This window comes from Oncorhynchus kisutch, linkage group LG4 (genome assembly GCF_002021735.2).
Source record: "Oncorhynchus kisutch isolate 150728-3 linkage group LG4, Okis_V2, whole genome shotgun sequence".
In the NCBI taxonomy this organism is placed as follows: domain Eukaryota; kingdom Metazoa; phylum Chordata; class Actinopteri; order Salmoniformes; family Salmonidae; genus Oncorhynchus; species Oncorhynchus kisutch.
In genome coordinates, this window is record NC_034177.2 from 68,559,742 (window position 1) to 68,582,880 (window position 23,139).

The window sequence follows — 23,139 nt, forward strand, 5'->3', positions numbered from 1 at the left end:
TGTGAAAGAAAATGGAATTCAAATAGTCTAGAGTCTACATATCTATCTCTCCTCTCCAATTTGAAAGGATTCATTTCAAAGGCAAACCAACAATGCATTTCTCCGGGCCCTCACTGTATCGTATGTCGTAGCTATGTGTTTGTTGTCTGGGACTTAAATCAGAATGTCAGAGTGTGCATCTCAGCCTTCTGTGATCATCTGCTCGAACTAATAAGCCGATTAACCACACTGGAGAACAAGGGCCCGCAGTCTTATGATTGTCTGCTCGGTTCATCTTGTGTATTATGAATCCGTATTTGTGATGGTGTTTGAATACCTTCACGCTGTAGACAGACACACTGGGGAAGCAATGGGAGTGTGATTGATTTCAGCCCTCCCTTTCTGTGTTTTGTGAGCTCCTCTTCCTGCCCATAGCCAATCATATTCCTCCAGATGGGGATGGGGAGGGAACTGATCAGCTTTTGATGTTGAGGCATGTCAATGGACCAGTATCACGAGTACTGAGGAGGATAAAACTATGAAAGGCAGAAAAGCGCTGGGGGCTTTTAGGTTGTTGTGCACCCTTTCCTCCTCTACTTTTAACCCCATGACTCAACCCAAATCAACACGGCTTTCCCTTTTTTCTCAGTTCAACTCTCTCCTCTGCTCACGCTGGAAAGTTCTGCGCCTCTCCTCCTGTCGCTCCTGTTTTCTCCCTCTCTCTCCCTCTGTCTCAGTCCAGCTGTTGTGTTAATAGAGTCCCTGCTGCCCGGAAAGCAAAATAATGAGATGCCAGTTGGAACCTAGACCCTTTGGCTTGTGGGAAATGTATTTCTCTAATTTGTCCATTTAAATTTTTCCCTCAGACTGCAACCACCACCTCCAATTGGTACACTCTCCTCTTGCTTCATGTAGTCATTTTCACCTCCCTCGAAACTTGGAAAACTCAAACTTTCACAAATGTTCCACCACTTCCTCGCCGAACCAAATGTTGTATTCTTTCCCAAATTGAAAGTAATTTTCTCCCACATTTCTCACCCTCCATTCTATCTCCCCTCTCTCTCTCGCAGGCCCTCGGATGATACTTTAGAGTTTAATTGCTGGAGCGTTATCTTAATGAGGACATGAAAGCAGGGAGCGGGGCTAGCGATAGGGCCCATTGTGTGGCGAGTCTGCAGCTCTGCCTGCCCTTATCTCTCCCTCTGCCTGGCTAGGCTTTGTTTGCCAAGGTACGCTATAAGGCCATACCAGACTGCCTCCTGCACTCTCACATGCAGCCCTACCCATTTAGTTTCTAGTTCTACACTTCAGAACTCTTCAAATAAATGTTCCTTGAAAATACACAATGGCTTAATTCTCCCCTGATTGTCTCTGTGATGTTCAGGCCCTGCGCTGTCATTCTACCATTCCCTTAAATGTTTCAGGTGTGTGTGTGTGTGTGCGTCAGTAGGCGGAAATGAACTGTTTGTTATTAGGCCAAGACTAGCTGTGTGTACTATGTGCATGCATGTGTGTTTGTGTGCGTGACAAATTGTCACGCCGTGCTTACCCCTCTGAAGCGTGAAGCACAGTAGGGGCCTGCTTTCTGCGAGGCCCAAACATAGAACTTTAATTTCCTGTGGCAGATAGGACTGGAACAATGGGAGGGGGAGGGGGGCTGGGTACACTGGGGCTGAACGATAACGGCGAGAGACAGGCTTGTGCGTTGGCGGATAGTCTGAGAAAAAAAATATATGGAAAGGAAAAGAAAGGACTGAATTCCGTCGTTCTTTTTACGCCAGAAAAAAAAAGCTGATCCCTCTGCTGGCTGTTTCCTCATGAACCCCTTTATCGCTCCCCTTTCCCCCCCATCTGCCATCTTCCCCATCTCGTTCCATTCTCTGTTTCCTCTTACCAGGAGCAAGGAGGAGCAGTTCATATTTGTCTCTGAAACGGGAGAGTAGAAGAACAGAGACTCATTAGCGTTGGCTCGTTGGTATTTATTGCATTGTTCGTCTGGAGCAGTTTTATAATGTGCAGCTAATTGAGCACCATCAAGCTGCACTGTGTGTGTTTGATAGTTTGCGACCCCCCCCCCCCTCCCCCATTAATAGAGGCATAAATCAGTCCTGAATCCTTTGGTTTCCGTGGATATCCCTGTGGAGCAGCGGGGCACAGCTGTGGACTCTCCTGCTGGATCCCCGGTCCTGGCTGCATCACTGCCCCACAGCCCAATGTCTCCTTATTGCCTCTTAAGTTGTTTGTTCTTTCAGCCGTTCATCCATTTCTAGATGTATCCTTTTTTTATTATACAAGTGAGTCAATAGCTTGTCACTGAGTGTCTGGGGGGAAACTGATTATGCATTGTAACATGATATTCAAGTGGTAGAGTGTTAAATAAACTAGCCATACGTTTGATTCACACAGCCCTGTATTGAAAGCTATGTTTGCGTGTAAAGCTCCATCAAACAGTCTAGTTCTGCTTTGATTTGGTCCATAGTCGGAACCTGTCCATTGTCAGTAGTCTGCCCTCTGTCTTTCCACTACCTCTCATGTGTTTGGCTTGAATGGATAATAGACCAATATTTTCTTACTGCAGAAAGTAAAGTCCCTTTTCTATGACCTCACTGATTTCTTTGTCTCTCGCAATCATTCCCTATTTCAGCCTTACAGTAATGAATCCATATGTAATCATCCATTTGAAAATCCTGCGTGCCTGTGAAGTGCTATACTTTCTTCCACCTTTTGGTTTGCTCTAAATAAACTCCTGCAACTTGGAGAGATCTTGTGCTGTTGCTGTAGAAATGAATAATTACTGCGTGTGGATCTATTCTACCCAGGTTCTGTAGATGCCTTACCTCACCGGGGACCTCCGCAGCCCTTGGGACAGCATGTTGAAATGTTTGTTTTTGAAGCTACAGTCTGTAGAATAAAGTGTGGGCAGAAGTAGAATCAGAAAGCCAATAACTATGAGCACTGAATTTATTTGTTCTATCGTAAAAAAAAAAAAAACTGAACGCCATCTCTCCTTACCTGTGGATCTCTGCAGAGTAGATCTCAGTAGTCCTTGTGGGTTGTTGGGGAGTATTAGTCTGCCCAGGAGAACTGTGGGAGTTGCAGTTTACACAGCACTTGTACTCAATTCACCACAACAGAGCCCAGCACTCCCCTCCCATACAGTACTATTGAGATGGCCCCTGTGTCCCCAGTAGCCCCTGGGAGATGGGCTACATGTATTAATCCTTGTTACATCTAATAGAATTGTCAGCCCTTTATCTCACACAAATCATAAATCTTACACTGTTTGCCGGTCCCATCCCTGACAGAAAACACTGGGCTTTGCACTTTTACCATGTTATAATTTCCGGATGACACTTTGTATTTATTCTTCTGGTCCTGTTGTTTGGTGTGAATGTGCTTTGCTCTGAGTGTGTGTGTGTGTATTTGGCTGTGGTTTCCATGACAACTGCGGGCTGTCTTCCTGCTGCTGTCTCCTGTGTCCCTTTGAGGGTGGTTGACATTTTGTAAGCGGACAGAGTCTGCAGAGTTAAGCTATACGACACAGAGAGAGTCTGCTGAGGGTCGTTCTATGTCATTTCAGCAAGCCATGACACCCACTATCTCAGAATGTTCCAAAACATAAGATTAGCATTCCTGCAACATTATTTTGTTAAAATATCATTTGATCTCAGAGAAATTAAGCTAATTGTTTGCACCCAAATTGGCATTTAAAAAAAAACATTTATCGGATTCATATAATATTCAATAAATATAGTACCTAACATCCAATTTGGCCGAAACTTTTTTTTTTAAGAATGAGGAATCCAAAGAAATGGTTAAAAGCCTCCCACCCAAACCACGAGGGTACAGGATCAGTTCTCTGTTTGACAAGTGGTATGGAGCTGTGGCTTTGAGTGTTTCTTCATGTAATGTATTCTCTGAATTTGGTGATGTATTTTTTTCCCCTGATCAGTTATCCTCATGGCCCATCCTACATCCTGATATGACCAGGTTCTGACCACTAGATCAGTGGTTCTCAACTGGTTTTGCCTCGGGACCCAAATTGAACCAGGATGTCTCAATCACGAACCAATATTGACCTTGTGAAGAATCGCCAAATACAATCTGGAAAACTTTTTTTAAAGCTATATTGATAGTAAATGTATCAATTATATGACAAGGAAACAACATTCCCACCTCTCTCATTCTCAATAACTACATTTTCACATATTCTTGATTATGAATGTCAGTAAACTCACTGGCTTGAGAGCACAAAATCACAAAAAGAGTGCTGCTTATTAGCTCTACATCGAAATGACTGATTTGAAGAAAAAAATATTAAAATGATCAAATTAAGTTCACTATAATTTCTACACACTTTCTACCTTGTTTAAGTTGTTTAAATTCAGACTGAAGTATTTGTACTCAGATACCTGCGACCCACTCAAAACCTCCCCCACCAGTTGAGAATCACTGCACTAGATGGTGCTGTTCCTGCTATTACTTGATGTTTTTAAAGAATCGCCCACCCACGTTAAAAGGGATAGTTCAATGTATTTTTGTATTTTGGGTGGTTTCCTTATTACCCTGTAAGCAGTTTATGGACAAGGTACGACAGCAACTTATGCTTTGGTTTTGTTTACCTGACCAGTGTTTCACAAATGCTAACTTTTTAGCATTTGTGCCACCAATGCAAGTCAATGGATTCCTACAGTGGGGTACAAAATGAACGATACCCTTGATAAAGATGAGCAAAAAGGACTGTATAAAATAATTCAAATACTGAGCTATATTGTATGCTAATGTTTTTGGGGAAATTATATTATTTTATACAATCAGGGCATAAAATGTACTTTTTGGTCCACCAGCCACAGGGGCAGGTAGATAAAAAATATATATGTGTACCAGACTTTTTTTTTTCCCATTCAAAATATTTGATGCTTTGTAATGTTTCTAAAACAATAAATGTATTACTAGTACGAAGTATTGTGGTATATTGTTTACTTATATTTTGTGACCTGGGTCTTTAAAAAAATAAATATTTATATCACAGTTGAGACACCCCGTTAAGGGTGGGATGTTACTGTGATTTTGCGACTTGTCATGTTTGCACCTGTGAGATTGAGTCTAACTAGTTGAAGCGTTGTATTCCCTAGCAGTTGAAAGTCAAACATAGAAAAACAACCTAGTTTGTGAACAAACCCATCAGAAGTGTGCATGGGCAAATAGCTCTATTTTCATGTTACCCAAAAAATGTGAACGTCTGGAGTTTGCTAAACAGCATTGGCACTTGGATTGGAACCTTTGCTTTAGTCAGATGACTTAAATTGCTCTCTTTGGCCATGCACAAAACTGGTGAATCTTGCGTCAAAAAGAGAACGCATGAGCAGAAAATATCCCCATACCTACTGTATAATATGGAGGTGGATGTTCGATGTTATGGGGCTTGTTGTTGGGATCTTCGATGTCCTGGGGCCCTTAAGTCCAACGGCATCATGAACTTCACATAGAACCAAGATACTTTTGCCGAAAACCTGACCATAACCCCAAACACACATCAAATCCACAAATAAATTAATTGGCCACAAAATCAACATTTTGCAATGTTCAACTCTGTCTGGACTTAACTTTTGACTCCTACCTTTTTAAAAATGTTTATACATTTTACCCCCTTTTCTCCACAATTTCGTGGTATCCAATTGTTAGTATGAGCGCGATGAGACAAGGATATCCCTACCAGCCAAACCCTCCCTAACCCGGACGACGCTAGGCCAATTGTGCGTCGCCCCACGGACCTCCCGGTCACGGCCGGCTGCGACAGTGCCTGGGCACTGGGCGCAAACCCAGAGTCTCTGGTGGCACAGCTAGCGCTGCGATGCAGTGCCCTAGACCACTGCGTGCACCTGGGAGGCCCGACTCCTACCTTTTTGAGAAAAAAAGGATTGTTAAAGTTTTTCCCTAGTAAAAAATGTATTTAATTTCCCCCCAAATTTATCATACAGTATATCTCTGTATTTTAATTATTTATTTTATACAGTCATTTCATTTATACAGTCATATCATTTAATGTTTTATTGTAGTGTTTCTTTATTACAGTCAGCTCATCTTTATCAAGGGTGTCAATTTCGAACCCCACATTTTCGTGCTTTGTCTCTCAGCTCCGGTTGGTCCTTCCCTCTCTGTGACCTCATCGTCTGAATATAACAACTTGCTGCACTAACATCAAAACTCAAGAGAAACTTGAGACTTATGCATTAACTTTGCAGATGATCAAATAATACAGTAGTAGGAGCAGAAAAAACAGATCTTGTCTCAGACATTTGTCCTAGATGTTGTACTTTAAAGTAGAGGCAATGAACTGAAGAAGCCCAGCAAAGGCATCATGTTTTAGTGTTGATGTCACCAAAACATCCTAGTAAATTTTCTTGCCCTGCTGCTTTTTGAGGCTGCAGCAATCATCCCCGATGATCTCGCACCGTTATTACGGCAAAAGCTGCAAACCCACTTTGGGTCTTATCGCATATTTGGCTTGAAATCCATCTTGTGTGATGAATGTGACTTTTCAGACCTGAACCAACTTGCACACTGTGTGTGACAATTGTTTCTGTGAAAATGAGCTGATTGTGGCAGCAAATGGGATGCTGCTTTTTATGGCAAGGTAGTTTTTATCATGAAATGAAAATGTTCTTGTCTCACCTTACACACATTTTATAGTAGCCTACAGATTTATTGATAGGACCGTTGCCCCTGTGGGGCATTTGGCTATGTCTGTGTGGGCTGGTTGCTTGCGTGGTCCAGGGCCCTGACTCTCACTAAAAAACGGGAGCAAAGGTTTTGATATGGAAACATAAATGTGCCTTCATATTGGGCAAGCTTCGGTAGTAGGCTACCTCTGTTTATAAAACAACTCATACTTTTTCTTTCCCACTGAATGCTGCAACCCTGGTTTATCTGCTTCCCCCTCCCCCCTCCTTGTGGCCTCCTTTCTGCCTGCCTGCCTGGTGGTGGAGGGATGGGGTAGTGGGTGGAGAACGGGGGCAGATGGAGGTAGGGGGCCAGAACTACCTGCTGCGTGCCATTCAGCTCACACAGACCCAGTAGTGTAGCCCACAGAATGCCAGCATCCAGCAGCTTAGCCTTCACCCCTTGCCTCTCCACACCCCCTGCTCTCAATTCTCTATCTCTCTCCCTCAGCACCTCCCATGTCTACTCTATTCATGTCTGAAAGGAAATTGGCTTACAACTCCGTCCTTTATAAGGTGTGATGTGTTGTGGTTCAGGATTGAGAGCAGTTTACTGCCGTTGCCTCACGCTGGCTTTCTGTGTCTGTATGAACCAATGATTTATATATATACATGCATACATACATACACACACATACACATACACACATACATACATACATACATACATACATACATACATACATACATACATACATACATACATACATACACACTAGATGATTGACGGGGTGATGTTTTGAAGCCGCTGCGCCACCATTTTGGCACTCCCCCACCATTGTAGACAAAACATTAATATTATTATTTTTACATTTGTTTTTGTCCCTTTAATTATATTAGACACCTTAATGCATACTTTTATATTATGAGATAAACAAACAAAATACACATTTAAAATAACATAGTCATTAAAACATAGTTATCTGGAAGTACTAATGTTAGTGGGCCCACTACAATAAAAAAATACTTTAATACATGTCATTTTGTCATTGAAACATTTAAGATACTGTAGAATTCTATTAATTCCGATGGAGGACTGCTTCTTCTGAGGAGTGCCAATAGGGCCGACCGGTGGCTTCAAAGCCTCTCATTGGCCAATACAAAGCATCTGCAATCCATGGTTTATATACATCATTGGTATGAACAGATGCTTGAGGCAATGAGCTAGGAATCTAAGATGTTAGGAGAGGCTACAGGTGCTTGTGAAAACCATGTGTGTTCACACAAGTAGCAATCTGGGGCATTAGCCTGTCTACTGGACGGCTTAGCAGCCAGTTACAGTTACGTATGAGATAGATGGAGAATGTGGCAGCGAGGGGCAAACTGGGACAGAATGTCTGCTTCTCTGCTTGGTGAGGGCTGGATCAGAGAATAGATGTCCTCGGACTTTAACCAGTTTATCATGTTAAATTGGCTTTGGTGTTGTTTCCCTTCTCTCTCTGACATTAGCTCTGGCTGCAACTTCACTCTGATCTATAGTGCCCTTCATCACACTGTTAGAAATTGCCATGGAGAAAATGATAGCGATGCACAATATTTATTTACAGCTCTGTGTGTGTGTGTGTGTGTGTGTGTGTGTGTGTGTGTGTGTGTGTGTGTGTGTGTGTGTGTGTGTGTGTGTGTGTGTGTGTGTGTGTGTGTGTGTGTGTGTGTGTGTGTGTGTGTGTGTGTGTGTGTGTGTTTACAGACTGCAAATGGATTTTCCCTCATTGTGCCTGAACTTTTCTCATTGGCTGTTTTCATTGGAGCTGAGCGTAATGATTTCTGTGCCTGCATTAGCATGAGAGGAAGAGTGCCTGGCTGTCAGCTCATAGATGTCACCTCATGAACCTTCTGTCCGCCTCCGCTTCTGGATTCTGAAATGAATGCAAAGGGCAGAGGAAAAAATCAAATGCCCCCCACCCCCCTTCTCTGCTGTGGCCAGTACATGACTATGCTAGTGTTGCTCACTTGCGTAGATAACGGTTAGCCTTACTTATTCAAATTAAGCTAACATTAACTTCTCACTCTCCCATGTTTGCCATTCGATTCAAGCTAAGTAGTAGAGGGCTGTCATACCATTAGGGGAGAGCATTAAATCTTAAATCTGCATCCCCCTGGCCTATGGTGTGGTCTGATTTATTAGGCTTCTGTAATTCACCCTGAGGGCCTCAGGTAGAATCCTGCTCCTGAGTCATTACTAATCTTAAATACCTGCAGCCCGTGTCCCCACCCACCTCCCCATGTATGTGCCGTATGGCTGCAGAGTGGAGCGAGGGAGAGGAAAAAGACAGACAATAGGATTAGCAACACCATCCCCAGCCGGGCTGAATGGGATTCTGCTGTCGCACCGTTAATTGGCAGATATAATCATTAAGCCATGAATAAGATTTGCAGCGGCTTTAGTGGGTAAACAATAGGACTAGGAATCGCCAGGGACCTCACGATACGACATTATTAGGAAATGTATTGCGTTTCTCACAATTCTATATGCATTGCCAGTGTTTTCCATTAGCGTTGGCTAATCAGCCGTTTACACACTAATTTTCAGACGGCTACATTTTCCACTTTATATTAACTAGGCTACTTTTCATTTAAAAGTTTCAATTCGCTAGTCCGTCGAGCCCTCTCCCGCTAGAATGAACCATATGCATCTTCTAGTGATCTATTGATAGTGTCTTTGCTGGTCAGCCACAAAGTGAGTGATAACATGGAAACGCAACAGAGAGGAAGAGGCGAAGTGAGAGGTTTCACTCTCCAAAATCTGTCCAAAATATGGCCAATGCATTTTCTATGGGCTTATTGTGGACCTAAGCCTGCCTTTGGGACAACAACTCCCATTGTTGGGGCGGAGACATGAGCATCTCGTTATATACAGAGCTCTGGTTGCAGTTGAATTTCTTTACACTTAGGGAGAGCGAGCATGATGCTCGTGAATTTGCACGTTCCAAGTATTGAGTGGTAACGATGAGCCTAAATCCAATAGCCTAATTATTGTTTTCCGACACATTTGTATATTTTTTGCGTGTTTCAACTGTGTGTTGATTGACAACTGAACAGCAAGTGGTGCCTAGTTCCTTAAAGGCGTCAAACTGACTGAATAAAGTCGATCTCCTATATCCCTTGCCAGCGTTGTTATATAGTGTTTCGGATATAATGACGACTATGGCACCGTAGAGTCCCTACCTACACACACTTGTACATACAGTGCATTCGGAAAGTATTCGTACCCCTTAACTTCCATATTTTGTTACTTTACAGCCTTATTTTAAAATTGATTAAATAAAGTGACAAAACCACATAATGATGAAGTGAACGTTTTTTTTTGTTGAATTGTTTGCAAATGTATTAAAAATAAAACAAATACTTCATTTACATCAGTATTCAGGCCCTTTGCTATGAGACTCCAAATTGAGCTCAGGTGCATCATGTTTCCATTGATCATCCTTGAGATGTTTCTACAACTTGATTGGAGTTCACCTGTGGTAAATTCAATTGATTGGCCATGATTTGGTAAGACACACACATGTCTATTTAAGGTCCCACAGTTGACAGTGCAAAAACCAAGCCCTGAGGTCAAAGAAATTGAGGCACAGATCTGGGGAAGGGTACCAAAAAATGTATCTTTCCCCAGATCTGTACCAAAAACAGAAAGCTGGAAAAACAAAACCTTGAATTTATTTTAAGATAATGTGGGCTTTTTACTTCATTTTTCTGTTTTTAATAAAGTCCATCATTTGGAGAACAAACATTGTGGCAATTCATATCTTGCAGTAAAACTGTAAATAAGACGTTAATCTCAAGAGAAGACTGTTTTATTGTTCTGTTACTTAGAAAATAGTCCTGATCATACACAGTGCCTTTAGAAACACCCCTTGACTTTTTACACATTTTCTTCTTATAGCACTTGTCAAACTCATTCCATGGAGGGCCGAGTGTCTGCGGATTTTCGCTCCTCCCTTGTACTTGACTGATGAATTAAGGTCACTAATTGGTGAAGAACTCCCCTCACCTTGTTGTCTAGGCCTTAATTGAAAGGGAAAACCAAAAACCTGCAGACACTAGGCCCTCCATGGAATGAGTTTGACACCCCTGTGGTACAGCCTGAATTAAAAATGTATTAACCCTCTTGAGTAAATGTCTGCGGCCACGTGGAAATTTAATTAGCATAATAAAAATTCCGCATTAATAACTGTCTGTTTAAGCTTGAAGGTTTTTTGCATTTGATGCGTCCCCATCCACCGCATCTGAGGTGAAAGGTGGCAGGGCTACAGCTGTGTTTGTCAGACCACGAGACACGCCGATAATCAGTCTTCTCATGAAAACGTCTGTAGTATCCAAACCGTTTGGCCTACTAACTCTTATGGCCATAGATAACAGGTACAGCCAACTAGTGCAAAAATAATTTTGTGATATTGTCAAAACGATGCAATATTTTGTCAACTTATATATCACAATATTTTACTTGATCAATTCCCTGGGACCGAGAGACTGAAAAACAGCTCATGGCCAGCAGACTGTTAAATAGCCATCACTAGCACAGAGAGGTTGCAGCCTAAACACAGGCCACTTTAATAAATGGATCACGAGTCACTAAAATAATGTTTACATATCTTGCATTACTCATGTCATATATGTATATGTACTATCTACTGTATCTTAGTCTATGCCTATGCCTCCCTGACATTAAAGCTGTGTACTTGTGTGTTATTTATCTTTGATAGCGGTAGCAGCAGATAGCAGTGCATTATTTATTCCTCCCAGGCAGATTCCGCTCCATCGTGGGTGACTTGCGTTTGACGTGATGCTTTGATGAAGTAGTAGTGTTTGCTGGAGCAGATGAGGTTTAGTAGCAGGCTACAGCACCAATACCTTGCCTCCAACTGTGAGTGCTCTCCTTCCTTCCCCTAACAGAGTCCCCAGAGCCCCATAACCCTGGCTGTCTCATAACTAGCTCTGAAATGGACACCTTTCCAATATTCTTTATTATCACTGATGGTTGACAAGGACTGGATAGGATTTATCCATATTTCTTCAACATATCATGTCTTGCCATGGAAGCCAGTTAAAACGCTTGAAAAACAGCTTCTGTGGGTGTGGATAGATCAGGACAGCCTGCTCCTGGAACAAACTGCACCACTACATAACAAACAGAATATCACCAGGGAGCAAGAGAGGGAGATGTTGACTCAGGTTGTTGTCTAAGCAAGCAGAGGTCAGGGCTCCTCTCTAGCATCATATCTTCATGTGATGCTGTTAAGCCTGCTTTTCTGTCTTTGTCTCTCATCTCTCTTCTTCTCTGGCTCTGTCGTCCTTGACAACCCTGGGGCTTGCCTTTTCAAACTAGGCTACTGTTAAACACTTTTTTCCCTTTAATTTAAATAGAAGATACTGCCGTGTATTTGAGAGCTCACTCACTCGCTGAGGTGGGCAGTTCATGTTAATGTAGGTGAGAGTAGCAGGGGGTGCATTTGTGTGGCTGTGAGTTGGATCCTTTAATGAATCCTTTTTCTCTCGTTCTCTCCTTTCTGCAGGCCCTCGTCTTGCGTGCTGCACACTCTGAGGTAAGGGGCTCTTCAAAGACCAACTGGGTGTTGTGTTTGTGTGTGTGTGTGTGTGTGTACCCGCCTTTGTGTATGTGTGATTTTATACAGTGTGTACGTTCACGCAACCCATGTGTGAATTAGCGAAGTGTGTTGGTGTCCTAGGATGATTAACTTTAACATAGCCCAAAGAGCTTTGCATTGCTCATGTGGCTGGTTCTAAAATGACTTGGCAACAGGATATATAATAAACAGTAACAGCAGCGTATGTGATGAGTCAAGAGTGCAAAAAGGATAAATGCAAATAGTCCAGGTAACTATTTGGTTAACTATTTATCAGTCTTATGGCTTGGGGGTAGAAGTTGTTCAGTGTCCTGTTGGTTCCAGACTTGGTGCCGTGTGGTAGCAGAGAGAACAGTCTATGACTTGGTTGGCTGGAGTCTTTGACTGTTTTTAGGGCCTTCCTCTGACACCGCCTGGTATAGAGGTCCTGGATGGCAGGAAGCTTGGCCCCAGTGATATACTGGGCCATACACACTACCCTCTGTAGTGCCTTGTGGTCGGATACAAAGCAGTTGCCATACCAAACGGGGATGTAGCCAGTCCAGATGGTGCAGCTGGAGAACTTTTTGAGATTCTGAGGGCCCAGCCTCTTGAGGGGGAGGAGGCACTGGCCTGCCCTCTTTATAACTGTTGGTGTGTGTGTGGACCATGATAATTCCTTAGTGATGTGGACACAGAGGAAGTTGAAGCTCCCGACCCACTCCACTACAGCCCTGTGGCTGGAGACGTGCTCAGCTCTCCGTTTCCTGTAGTCCACAAGTCAGGTCCTTTGTCTTGCTGACGTTGAGGGAAACATTGTTGTCCTGGCACCACACTGCCAGGTCTCTGAACTCCTACCTATAGGCTGTCTCGTTGTCGGTGATCAGGCCAACCACCATTGTTGCATTTGCTGACAACACGATGGTGGTTGGCCTGATTACCGATGTGTGTGTGAACGGGGAGTACAGGAGGGGACTATGTGTTTCCACCCTCACCACCTGGGGGCGGCCCGATTTTTAGGTTAGTGCTCATGTAAGAGCTGTTTGAAAAGACTGCTTAATCTCTGCCGTTTTGGTGGGATGGAGTTTTGGCCTGCCTGGCGCCACCAGGTGGTAAATGAGTTAATATACTAAATAGAAAGGGTTCCAAAACCTCTCTGCCAATACAGCTGTTTTCCCTTTCCCACTCAAATCAAATCAAATGTATTTCTCACAAACACATGGTTGGCTGTTTATGCGAGTGTAGCGAAATGCTTGTGCTTCTAGTTCCGACCATGCAGTAACATCTAACAAGTAATCTAACCTAACAATTTCACAACAACTACCGTATACACACAAGTGTATTTTTTTATTTAACCAGAAAGGCTAGTTGAGAACAAGTTCTCATTTGCAACTGCGACCTGACCAAGATAAAGCATAGCAATTCGAAACATACAACAGAGTTACACATGGAATAAACAAAACATAGTCAATAATACAGTTGAACAAAAGAAAACAAAAAGTCTATATACAGTGAGTGCAAATGAGGTGAGGTAAGATAAGGGAGTTAAGGCAATAAATAGGCCGTGGTGGCGAAGTAATTACAATATAGCAATTAAACACTGGAATGGTAGATGTACAGAAGATGAATGTGCAAGTAGATACTGGGGTGCAAAGTAGGAAGATAAATAAATAAATACAGTATGGGGATGAGGTAGGTAGGTAGATTGGCTGTTTACAGATGGGCTATGTACAGGTGCAGTGATATGTGAGCTGCTCTGACAGCTGGTGCTTAAAGCTAGTGAGGGAGATATGAGTCTCCAGCTTCAGAGATTTTTTCAGTATATGAATGAGTGATGCCCGAACGGTATAGGCAAGATGCAGTACTGTATACTGTACTGAGTACAATATATACATATGAGATGAGAAATGTAGGGTATGAAAACATTATATAAAGTGGCATTTAAAGTGGCTAGTGATACATTTAATTACATCAAGATGCAGTAGATGGTATAGCGTACAGTATATACAGTGGGGAGAACAAGTATTTGATACACTGCCAATTTTTCAGGTTTTCCTACTTACAAAGCATGTAGAGGTCTGTAATTTTTTATCATAGGTACACTTCAACTGTGAGAAACAGAATCTAAAACAAAAATCCAGAAAATCATATTGTATGATTTTTAAGTAATTCATTTGCATTTTATTGCATGACATAAGTATTTGATCACCTACCAACCAGTAAGAATTCCGTCTCTCACAGACCTGTTAGTTTTTCTTTAAGAAGCCCCCCTGTTCTCCACTCATTACCTGTATTAATTGCACCTGTTTGAACTCGTGTGTGGACAGACACCTGTCCACACACCTGTCCACACACTCAATCAAACAGACTCCAACCTCTCCACAATGGCTGTGTAAGGACATCAGGGATCAAATTGTAGACCTGCACAATGCTGGGATGGGCGACAGGACAATAGGCAAGCAGCTTAGTGAGAAGGCAACAACTGTTGGCACAATTATTAGGAAATGGAAGAAGTTCAAGATGACGGTCAATCACCCTCGGTCTGGGGCTCCATGCAAGATCTCACCTCGTGGGGCATCAATGATCATGAGGAAGGTGAGGGATCAGCCCAGAACTACACGGCAGGACCTGGTCAATGACCTGAAGAGAGCTGGGTCCACAGTGAAAGAAAACCATTAGTAACACACTACGCCGTCATGGATTAAAATCCTGCAGCGCACGCAAGGTCCCCCTGCTCAAGCCAGCGCATGTCCAGGCCCGTCTGAAGTTTGCCAATGACCATCTGGATGATCCAGAGGAGGAATGGGAGAAGGTCATGTGGTCTGATGAGACAAAAATAGAGCTCCACTCGCCGTGTTTGGAGGAAGAAGAAGGATGAGTACAACCCCAAGAAAACCATCCCAACCGTGAAGCATGGAGGTGGAAACATCATTCTTTGGAAATGCTTTTCTGCAAAGGGGACAGGACGACTGCACCGTATTGAGGCGAGGATGGATGGGGCCATGTATCGCGAAATATTGGCAAACAACCTCCTTCCCTCAAAGAGCATTGAAGATGGGTCGTGGCTGGGTCTTCCAGCATGACAACAACCTGAAACACACAGCCAGGGCAACTAAGGAGTGGCTCCGTAAGAAGCATCTCAAAGTCCTGGAGTGGCTTAGCCAGTCCAGACCTGAACCCAATAGAAAATCTTTGAGGGAGCTGAAAGTCCGTATTGCCCAGCGACAGCCCCGAAACCTGAACGATCTGGAGAAGGTCTGTATGGAGGAGTGGGCCAAAATCCCTGCTGCAGTGTGTGCAAACCTGGTCAAGAACTACAGGAAACGTATGATCTCTGTAATTGCAAACAAAGGTTTCTGTACCAAATATTAAGTTCTGCTTTTCTGATGTATCAAATACTTATGTCATGCAATAAAATGCTAATTAATTACTTAAAAATCATACAATGTGATTTTCTGGATGTTTGTTTTAGATTCCGTCTCTCACAGTTGATGTGTACCTATGATAAAAATTACAGACCTCTACATGCTTTGTAAGTAGGAAAACCTGCACAATCGGCAGTGTATCAAATACTTGTTCTCCCCACTGTACATATGAGATGAGTAATGTAGGGTATGTAAGCATGATATAAAGTGTCTGGTGATAAATTGATTACATCAATTTTTCCATTATTAATGTGGCTGGAGTTGAGTCAGTATGTTGGCAGCAGCCACTCAATGTTAGTGATGGCTGTTTAACAGTCTGATGGCCTTGAGATAGAAGCTGTTTTTCAGTCTCTCGGTCCCCTTCTTTGCTGCACCTGTACTGACCTCACCTTCTGGATGATAGCGGGGTGAACAGGCAGTGGCTCGGGTGTTTGTTGTCCTTGATGATCTTTATGGCCTTCCTGTGACATCGGGTGCTGTAGGTGTCTTGGAGGGCAGGTAGTTTGCACCCGGTGATGCATTGTGTAGACCTCACTACCCTCTGGAGAGCCTTACTGTTATGGGCGGAGCAGCTGCCGTACCAGGCGGTGGTACAGCCCGACAGGATGCTCTCACTCAGATCACTCCGACAGTCCAAGCAAAATATTTACTTGAGAAATTGCTCTTTGCTAAGGGATAGATCGAAATTTACAGAATGGGTACCTGGATAGAAATGGGAGAGGGTCATGCTTTTTCAATTTCAGTCAAGGGGAGGGTTAAGTATTTACATTTTTTAAATCGAGTCCAGGGGAAGGTCATGTAATTGAAATTGTAATATTTTCAGTGTTTTATAATTAGCTACTTATTAGGCTATAATATCGTTGTGTGCCCTCTCTGATTCTCTGCTGGGCGCGCAATATCAAGTGCACCTGTAGGCTTTTTAGTGTGGTCTCAATCAAATGATCCGTAGGCTATAGGCTATGGATACTCGGAGAATGCTCAGAGAAGCATCGAGCAAAGTTGTATTTCTAAGAGAGCTGCTTGGATGATGTAAATTAAAAACGATATTCCAACCCTGAACCCCGGACTACTCTGCTCTTGCTGATCAAAACCCTTTTTGTGTGCTGCCTAACCTATACTGTGCTGTGTAGGCCTACAGTGGCAGTTCAGGAGGGCTTCTTCCAATTAGGCCTAGTCCAAAAAATGATATACCTTGCGTGTGGACTAGCCTATGTTCTGTTCAGTTTGAGAAGGAGAGCGTGAAGATGAGGAGGACCAGAGGTCAACTTTGAAAGCTTGCTACTACTAGAGTTGATTTGAATAAAAACGATGTTTCTTACCCATGATGTGTTTTTCAGAGCTATTGACCACACAATAAGCCAGATTCGAGTAACTTCCATTGTGGAGCAAAAACTCGAAGCAGCAGTCACAGCACAGTCGATCTGAAATGTATGCAAGGTTATTTCATTAGGCCTACCTTTTATTTAAAAATAGCACAAGACCTTTTAATTTATTTGATTTAACCTTTAAGAATACATTCTTATTTTACAATGACTGCCTACCCCGGCCAAACCCTCCCATAACCCGGACGACGCTGGGCCAATTGTGTGCCGCCCTATGGGACTCCGGATCACGGCCGGTTGTGATACAGCCCGGGATCGAACCAGGGTCTGTAGTGACGCCGCTAATACTGAGATGCAGTGCCTTAGACCGCTGTGCCATTCAGGAGCCACAAGCCTACCCATTATTAACTTTAGATTTTTAAGAAAATAAAACCTGTTCAATTTATATAAAGTGATCTTCAGTATGACAGCGCTTTGGTCCGTGATGCTTTATACTTAAACAAGCTGTGAAATACCCAGGAAAGACGTGACTAATGCGTATGGGGATATCATTGTTTTGCGTCTTGGAATTTCAGAGGCTGAGCTACAACATATAGCAGAGGAGACAAAACATTTGACTTTACTTGGGAAGTAATCAAACTCTCACTACCAATTGATTAAACTATTCACTTTCTGTACAATAGAATGTTTAAACCCATACATCTTTTAGGGAATCACTGTCACCTTCTCTCGTTGGGTTAAGCCATGGAAGAAAAGTAGCCAGCAGTTAAAGCTGACATTTTTCTGTGTCGGTAGGCGTGCGTTCTGGGGTGGGAAGGTAGGCCTGCGGTCTGGGGTGGGAAGGTAGGCCTGCGGTCTGGGGTGGGAAGGTAGGCCTGCGGTCTGGGGTGGGTGGTAGGCCTGCGGTCTGGGGTGGGTGGTAGGCCTGCGGTCTGGGGTTGGATGTAGGCCTGCGGTCTGGGGTGGGTGGTAGGCCTGCGGTCTGGGGTGGGTGGTAGGCCTGCGGTCTGGGGTGGGTGGTAGGCATGCGGTCTGGGGTGGGTGGTAGGCCTGCGGTCTGGGGTGGGTGGTAGGCCTGCGGTCTGGGGTGGGAAGGTAGGCCTAACTCTTGGAAGTACCATGCTCCGATTCCTAATGATGTCTCAGATTAAATTATTTGCAAACAGGGACAGTTTCATTGCAAACAAGACACACTGATATTGCATTGGAGAAATATGATAAGATGAACACAGGCATAACTCTGTCCATTCTTAGCCTCTAATTTCAGTCATTTGTTTTATTAAAAAAAGATTCTGCTAATATGTAAACGGACATAGAATTGGATACATTTTTTTATAAAAGGCTTTTTTTCTTGGACTTGAAAATATCAAAGATAGATTCATGTAATGCTTTTACTATAAAGGAGATCTTTCCACCCCTACTCTTGTCCACGGTCTGCGACCCAACAAAATTCCTACGTTGCCATGTAATGCTTACAGGAAGAAAATCTTTCTGAAACGGCATATTAAGGCTCTGGTCGGTCAACTTTCCAAATGTCATCAAAACAAAGTACGCTAGACAAGGTGAGATCTTTTTGTGACAAATGGTGGTGGAAACTATTATTGATTTATAATAACACTGTCATATCGAAATAAACACGATGACATGTTGTGTGGTCCTCCCACTACGACTCGGGAAAGCGTGCAGTTTTATTAGGCTACAGATGAAATGCGTTATGTTGAACTTCACTGGGTGGTGAACGTGCACGGTGATGAGCTTGATGCTGCTTTCCAATAAATATCAAGGGTCTTATTCTGGTGACAATGACGATCGATGATGGGCTGCTGTTTGACATTTAAAAATAATCTCGCTCTTTTGTCCATAATAATTTCTTAATGTAGACTATACCTGCACTGTATCTGTGAGCTGTTGGCTAGAGTGCACATGCCAATACCGGAGTGGACACATTCTCTATATAATGCAAACATTTTTTGGGACAAAACCATCAGTAGAGATGAAAATGCGATGAAAACCCATTTAACTTGGAACTAAAGTATTTTTTTTATGTGCACTACGTGATCACGCACAGACTTATCTGCAACAAGTCAATTTGATAGAAAATCTTTGGGAAATTAGAATATTTCATATGTTTTTGGTGTAAAACTCTTTCTCCAATTGGATGGAAACCTAGCTAGTAATGTACTTAATCTTTACAGAGAAATGATTTGATATTGAGATTAAAACAGCTGCATTGTACCATTTTTTTATTTTTTAAGATTCTCCTTGCACACCCTTCCTCAATGTTGTTGTGTAACAATCAATGGTCACACATTTCATGTCTGTGTTACCTTTGGTTTCTCTCCAGCTGTCTTTTTTTCTCTATTCTATTTGCCTTCCTTCCTTCCTTCCTAACGATGAATGATTCATTTAAATCCTCCAGGTAAGGGTTCACTTTGCTGCTCCTGCCCTGGGTCGTCTCCTCCCACCTGTTCAGATCACAGTACCAAGCCTAGAGGCCGCTTTCTCTGGCCCTGGAAACCCAGGAGCTCTGCCTCTTTACCACCCACTCAACCACCCACCTACGGCTGACAGTTCTGGCGCTCACTCCCCTCCCCCCACCGCTCGCTCTCTCTCGCGCTCGCCCTTTCTCTCTCTCTCTGCCTGTGGCGGGGGTGGTGTACTAATGTGCTTCTATAATTCACTGTTAGTTTGGGCAAGGCATATTCACCCAGCACCTCCACCCCCGAGCGCCCGTAGTGATGCATCTGTGAGCGATTCTCCAATGAAAAATAAATGAAATCGGAGGGGTAAAGGAAACAGGGGGAGAGAACAACAGGAAAACGGATTAATTATATTTATTCTGGTGAACTGTGCAGTGAGCAGCAGGCCAACCTGTGTGTTTATGTGTATGTGTGAAAGATTGTGTGCTAGTGACTGCCTATCATAAGTATTCACCTCCCTTGGATTCCTTCACATTTTTATTGTTACAAAGTATGATTTAAAATGGATTACATTTCTTTTATCAACAATATACACAAAATACTCTCAAAGAAGACATTAAAAAAAATATATACATACATACATACATACATACATACATACATACATACATACATACATACATACATACATACATACATACAGTGGGGCAAAAAAGTATTTAGTCAGCCACCAATTGTGCAAGTTCTCCCACTTAAAAAGATGAGAGAGGGCTGTAATTTTCATCATAGGTACACTTCAACTATGACAGACAAAATGAGATTTTTTTTCTCCAGAAAATCACATTGTAGGATTTTTAATGAATTTATTTGCAAATTATGGTGTGTAACAGTATAACTTTAGACCGTCCCCTCGCCCATACCCGGGCGCGAACCAGGGACCCTCTGCACACATCAACAACAGTCACCCACGAAGCATCGTTACCCATCGCTCCACAAAAGCCGCGGCCCTTGCAGAGCAAGGGGAACTACTACTTCAAAGTCTCAGAGCAAGTGACGTCACCGATTGAAACGCTATTTAGTGCCAGACGGGCCTGGACATGTACTGGCTTAAGCAGGGGGCCACGTCTGGCACTGCAGGATTTGAGTCCCTGGCGGCGTGGTGTGTTACTGATGGTAGGCTTTGTTACTTTGGTCCCAGCTCTCTGCAGGTCATTCACTAGGTCCCCCCGTGTGGTTCTGGGATTTTTGCTCACCGTTCTTGTGATCATTTTGACCCCACGGGGTGAGATCTTGCGTGGAGCCCCAGATTGAGGGAGATTATCAGTGGTCTTGTATGTCTTCCATTTCCTAATAATTGCTCCCGCAGTTGATTTCTTCAAACCAAGCTGCTTACCTATTGCAGATTCAGTCTTCCCAGCCTGGTGCAGGTCTACAATTTTGTTTCTGGTGTCCTTTGACAGCTCTTTGGTCTTGGCCATAGTGGCGTTTGAAGTGTGACTGTTTGAGGTTGTGGACAGGTGTCTTTTATACTGATAACAAGTTCAAACTGGTGCCATTAATACAGGTAACGAGTGGAGGACAGAAGAGCCTCTTAAAGAAGAAGTTACAGGTCTGTGAGAGCCAGAAATCTTGCTTGTTTGTAGGTGACCAAATACTTATTTTCCACCATAATTTGCAAATAAATTCATAAAAAATCCTACAATGTGATTTTCTGGAATTATTTTTCTCATTTTGTCTGTCATAGTTGAAGTATACCTATGATGAAAATTACAGGCCTCTCTCATCTTTTTAAGTTGGAGAACATGCACAGTTGGTGGCTGACTAAATACTTTTTTGCCCCACTGTATATAAAATAAAAAAGTACAAATATAATATACCTTTAAATAAGTATTCACCCCCCTGAGTCAATAGACCTTTGGCAATGATCTTCTTGCTCTGGGGATCATGGCTTGACAGCCATTTTAAAGTCTTGCCATTACATTTTCAAGCAGATTTTAAGTGAAAACAGTAACTTGGCCACTTAACAACGTTCACGGTCTCCTTGGTAAGCAACTCCAGTGTAGATTTGGCCTTGTGTTGTAGGTTATTGTCCTGCTTAAAGGTGAATTAATCTCCCAGTGTCTGGTGGAAAGCAGACTGAACCAGGTTGTCCTCTAGGATTTAGCCTGTGCTTAGCTCTATCCTATTTCTTTTCATCCTGAAAAACTCCCCAGTCTTTGTCGATGTCAAGCATGCCCACACCATGATGCAGCCACCACCATGCTTGGAAAAAAAGGCAGCAGTTACTCAGTGATATGACGTGTTGGATTAGCCCCAAACTTTAAGGCGTGCATACCTTTGCCATGATTTTCTTTCTTCACTATTACTTTAGTGCCTTGTTGCATACAGGATGCATGTTTTGGAATATCCTAATGTATTTACTCTGTAATTTATGTCATTATTGTGGAGTCACTACGCTGTTGTTGATCCATCCTCAGTTTTCTCCCATCATAGCCATTCAACTTGTTTTAATATCACCAATAGCCTCCTGGTGACATCGCTAAGCAGTTTCCTTCATGTCTTGCAGCTCAGTTCAGAGGGATGACTGTATTTTTGTTGTGTCTGGGTGGTTTAATATATCACCCACAGGATAATTATTAACTTGACCATGTTTGCAGATATATTCAATGTCTGGTAGATGGGTAACAGTAACACAATCACTGCCCTTTTTAAGAGGGTTTTTCCAAAAGCTCCCTGGTCTTTGTAGTTGAATCTGCTTGAAATTCAATACTTGACTGAGAGACCTTTTAGATGTTGTTTGCATGGAGGAAAGAGAAAAGGGCAATCATAAAACACGGCAGCCCCTATTGAGTCCATGTAGCCTGTTATGTGATTTGTTAAGCCACATGTTACTCCTGAACTCATTTAGGCTTGCCTAAACAAATGGGTGAATACATATGCAACTATATTTTAGTTATTTAATTTGTAAAAAGATGTCATTTTCTTTTCACTTTGACATGGAGTATTTTGTGTAGGTCAATGACCAAAAAAGAACAATTCACACTGTGTGTGTTCTCAGTCAGGTCCATCACATCCTAGTGGTTATCATCTGCAGAGCCCTGTAAGCATGGTTTGTGTGACAGAGTACAGGGTGGGGTGAGGATGCGGAGGCTGGATGTAGAAGGTAATTGAGGAGCTGAAAATGGATTTCTGTAACACAAGCTGTTATACATTTGAATGTATTTTGATCCCCATGCTCAGTCACAGACTGAAGGGTGACCTCCAGCTTCCATCCCTCTCTCTCTCTCTGGGTGCTGCCTTCCCTGTTTACTCTAGCCCTCGGCACTATAAGGGGGGCTTCACACCTGCCACTACCCTCTGCATACTAATGACAGGCGCAATACGAGAGGGAGATGTGTGTACACACTCACTCACAAACATGCTCATACACAATCACTTTCATTCCATACTCGCCTACTTGCCAGTATTGCCAATTAGAAAGACTGCAAGACTTAGAGATGTACAGTATAGCCACACACTCGCTCATTGTCACACCTGCATATATGCACACATGCAATCTGTGTGCACACAACGTCTGTCTGACACCACTGTCTGGAATATACACAGTGGTTTAGTGCACAAGCATGAACCCACATAACTCCCTCTTTTTCTCTCATCTTACTGTCTCCCTACCTTCCTGTCTGTCTCTCTCCCTCTCCTGTCTCTCC

General features: G+C 42.9%; 1 protein-coding gene across 3 annotated transcripts in view; it reads left to right on the forward strand.

The window, feature by feature from the left end:
- Positions 1 to 23,139, forward strand: part of ndst2a (N-deacetylase/N-sulfotransferase (heparan glucosaminyl) 2a) — a 169,697-nt gene that overhangs the window by 45,871 nt on the left and 100,687 nt on the right. For 2 of the 3 annotated variants that reach the window (XM_031823495.1, XM_020481742.2), the window contains exon 2: positions 12,215 to 12,244. The exons of the other annotated variant lie outside the window; for it this stretch is intronic. The gene's annotated coding sequence lies outside the window, so the exon portion shown is untranslated. The remainder of the gene's footprint in view (positions 1 to 12,214; positions 12,245 to 23,139) is intronic. 3 annotated transcript variants of the gene reach the window in all.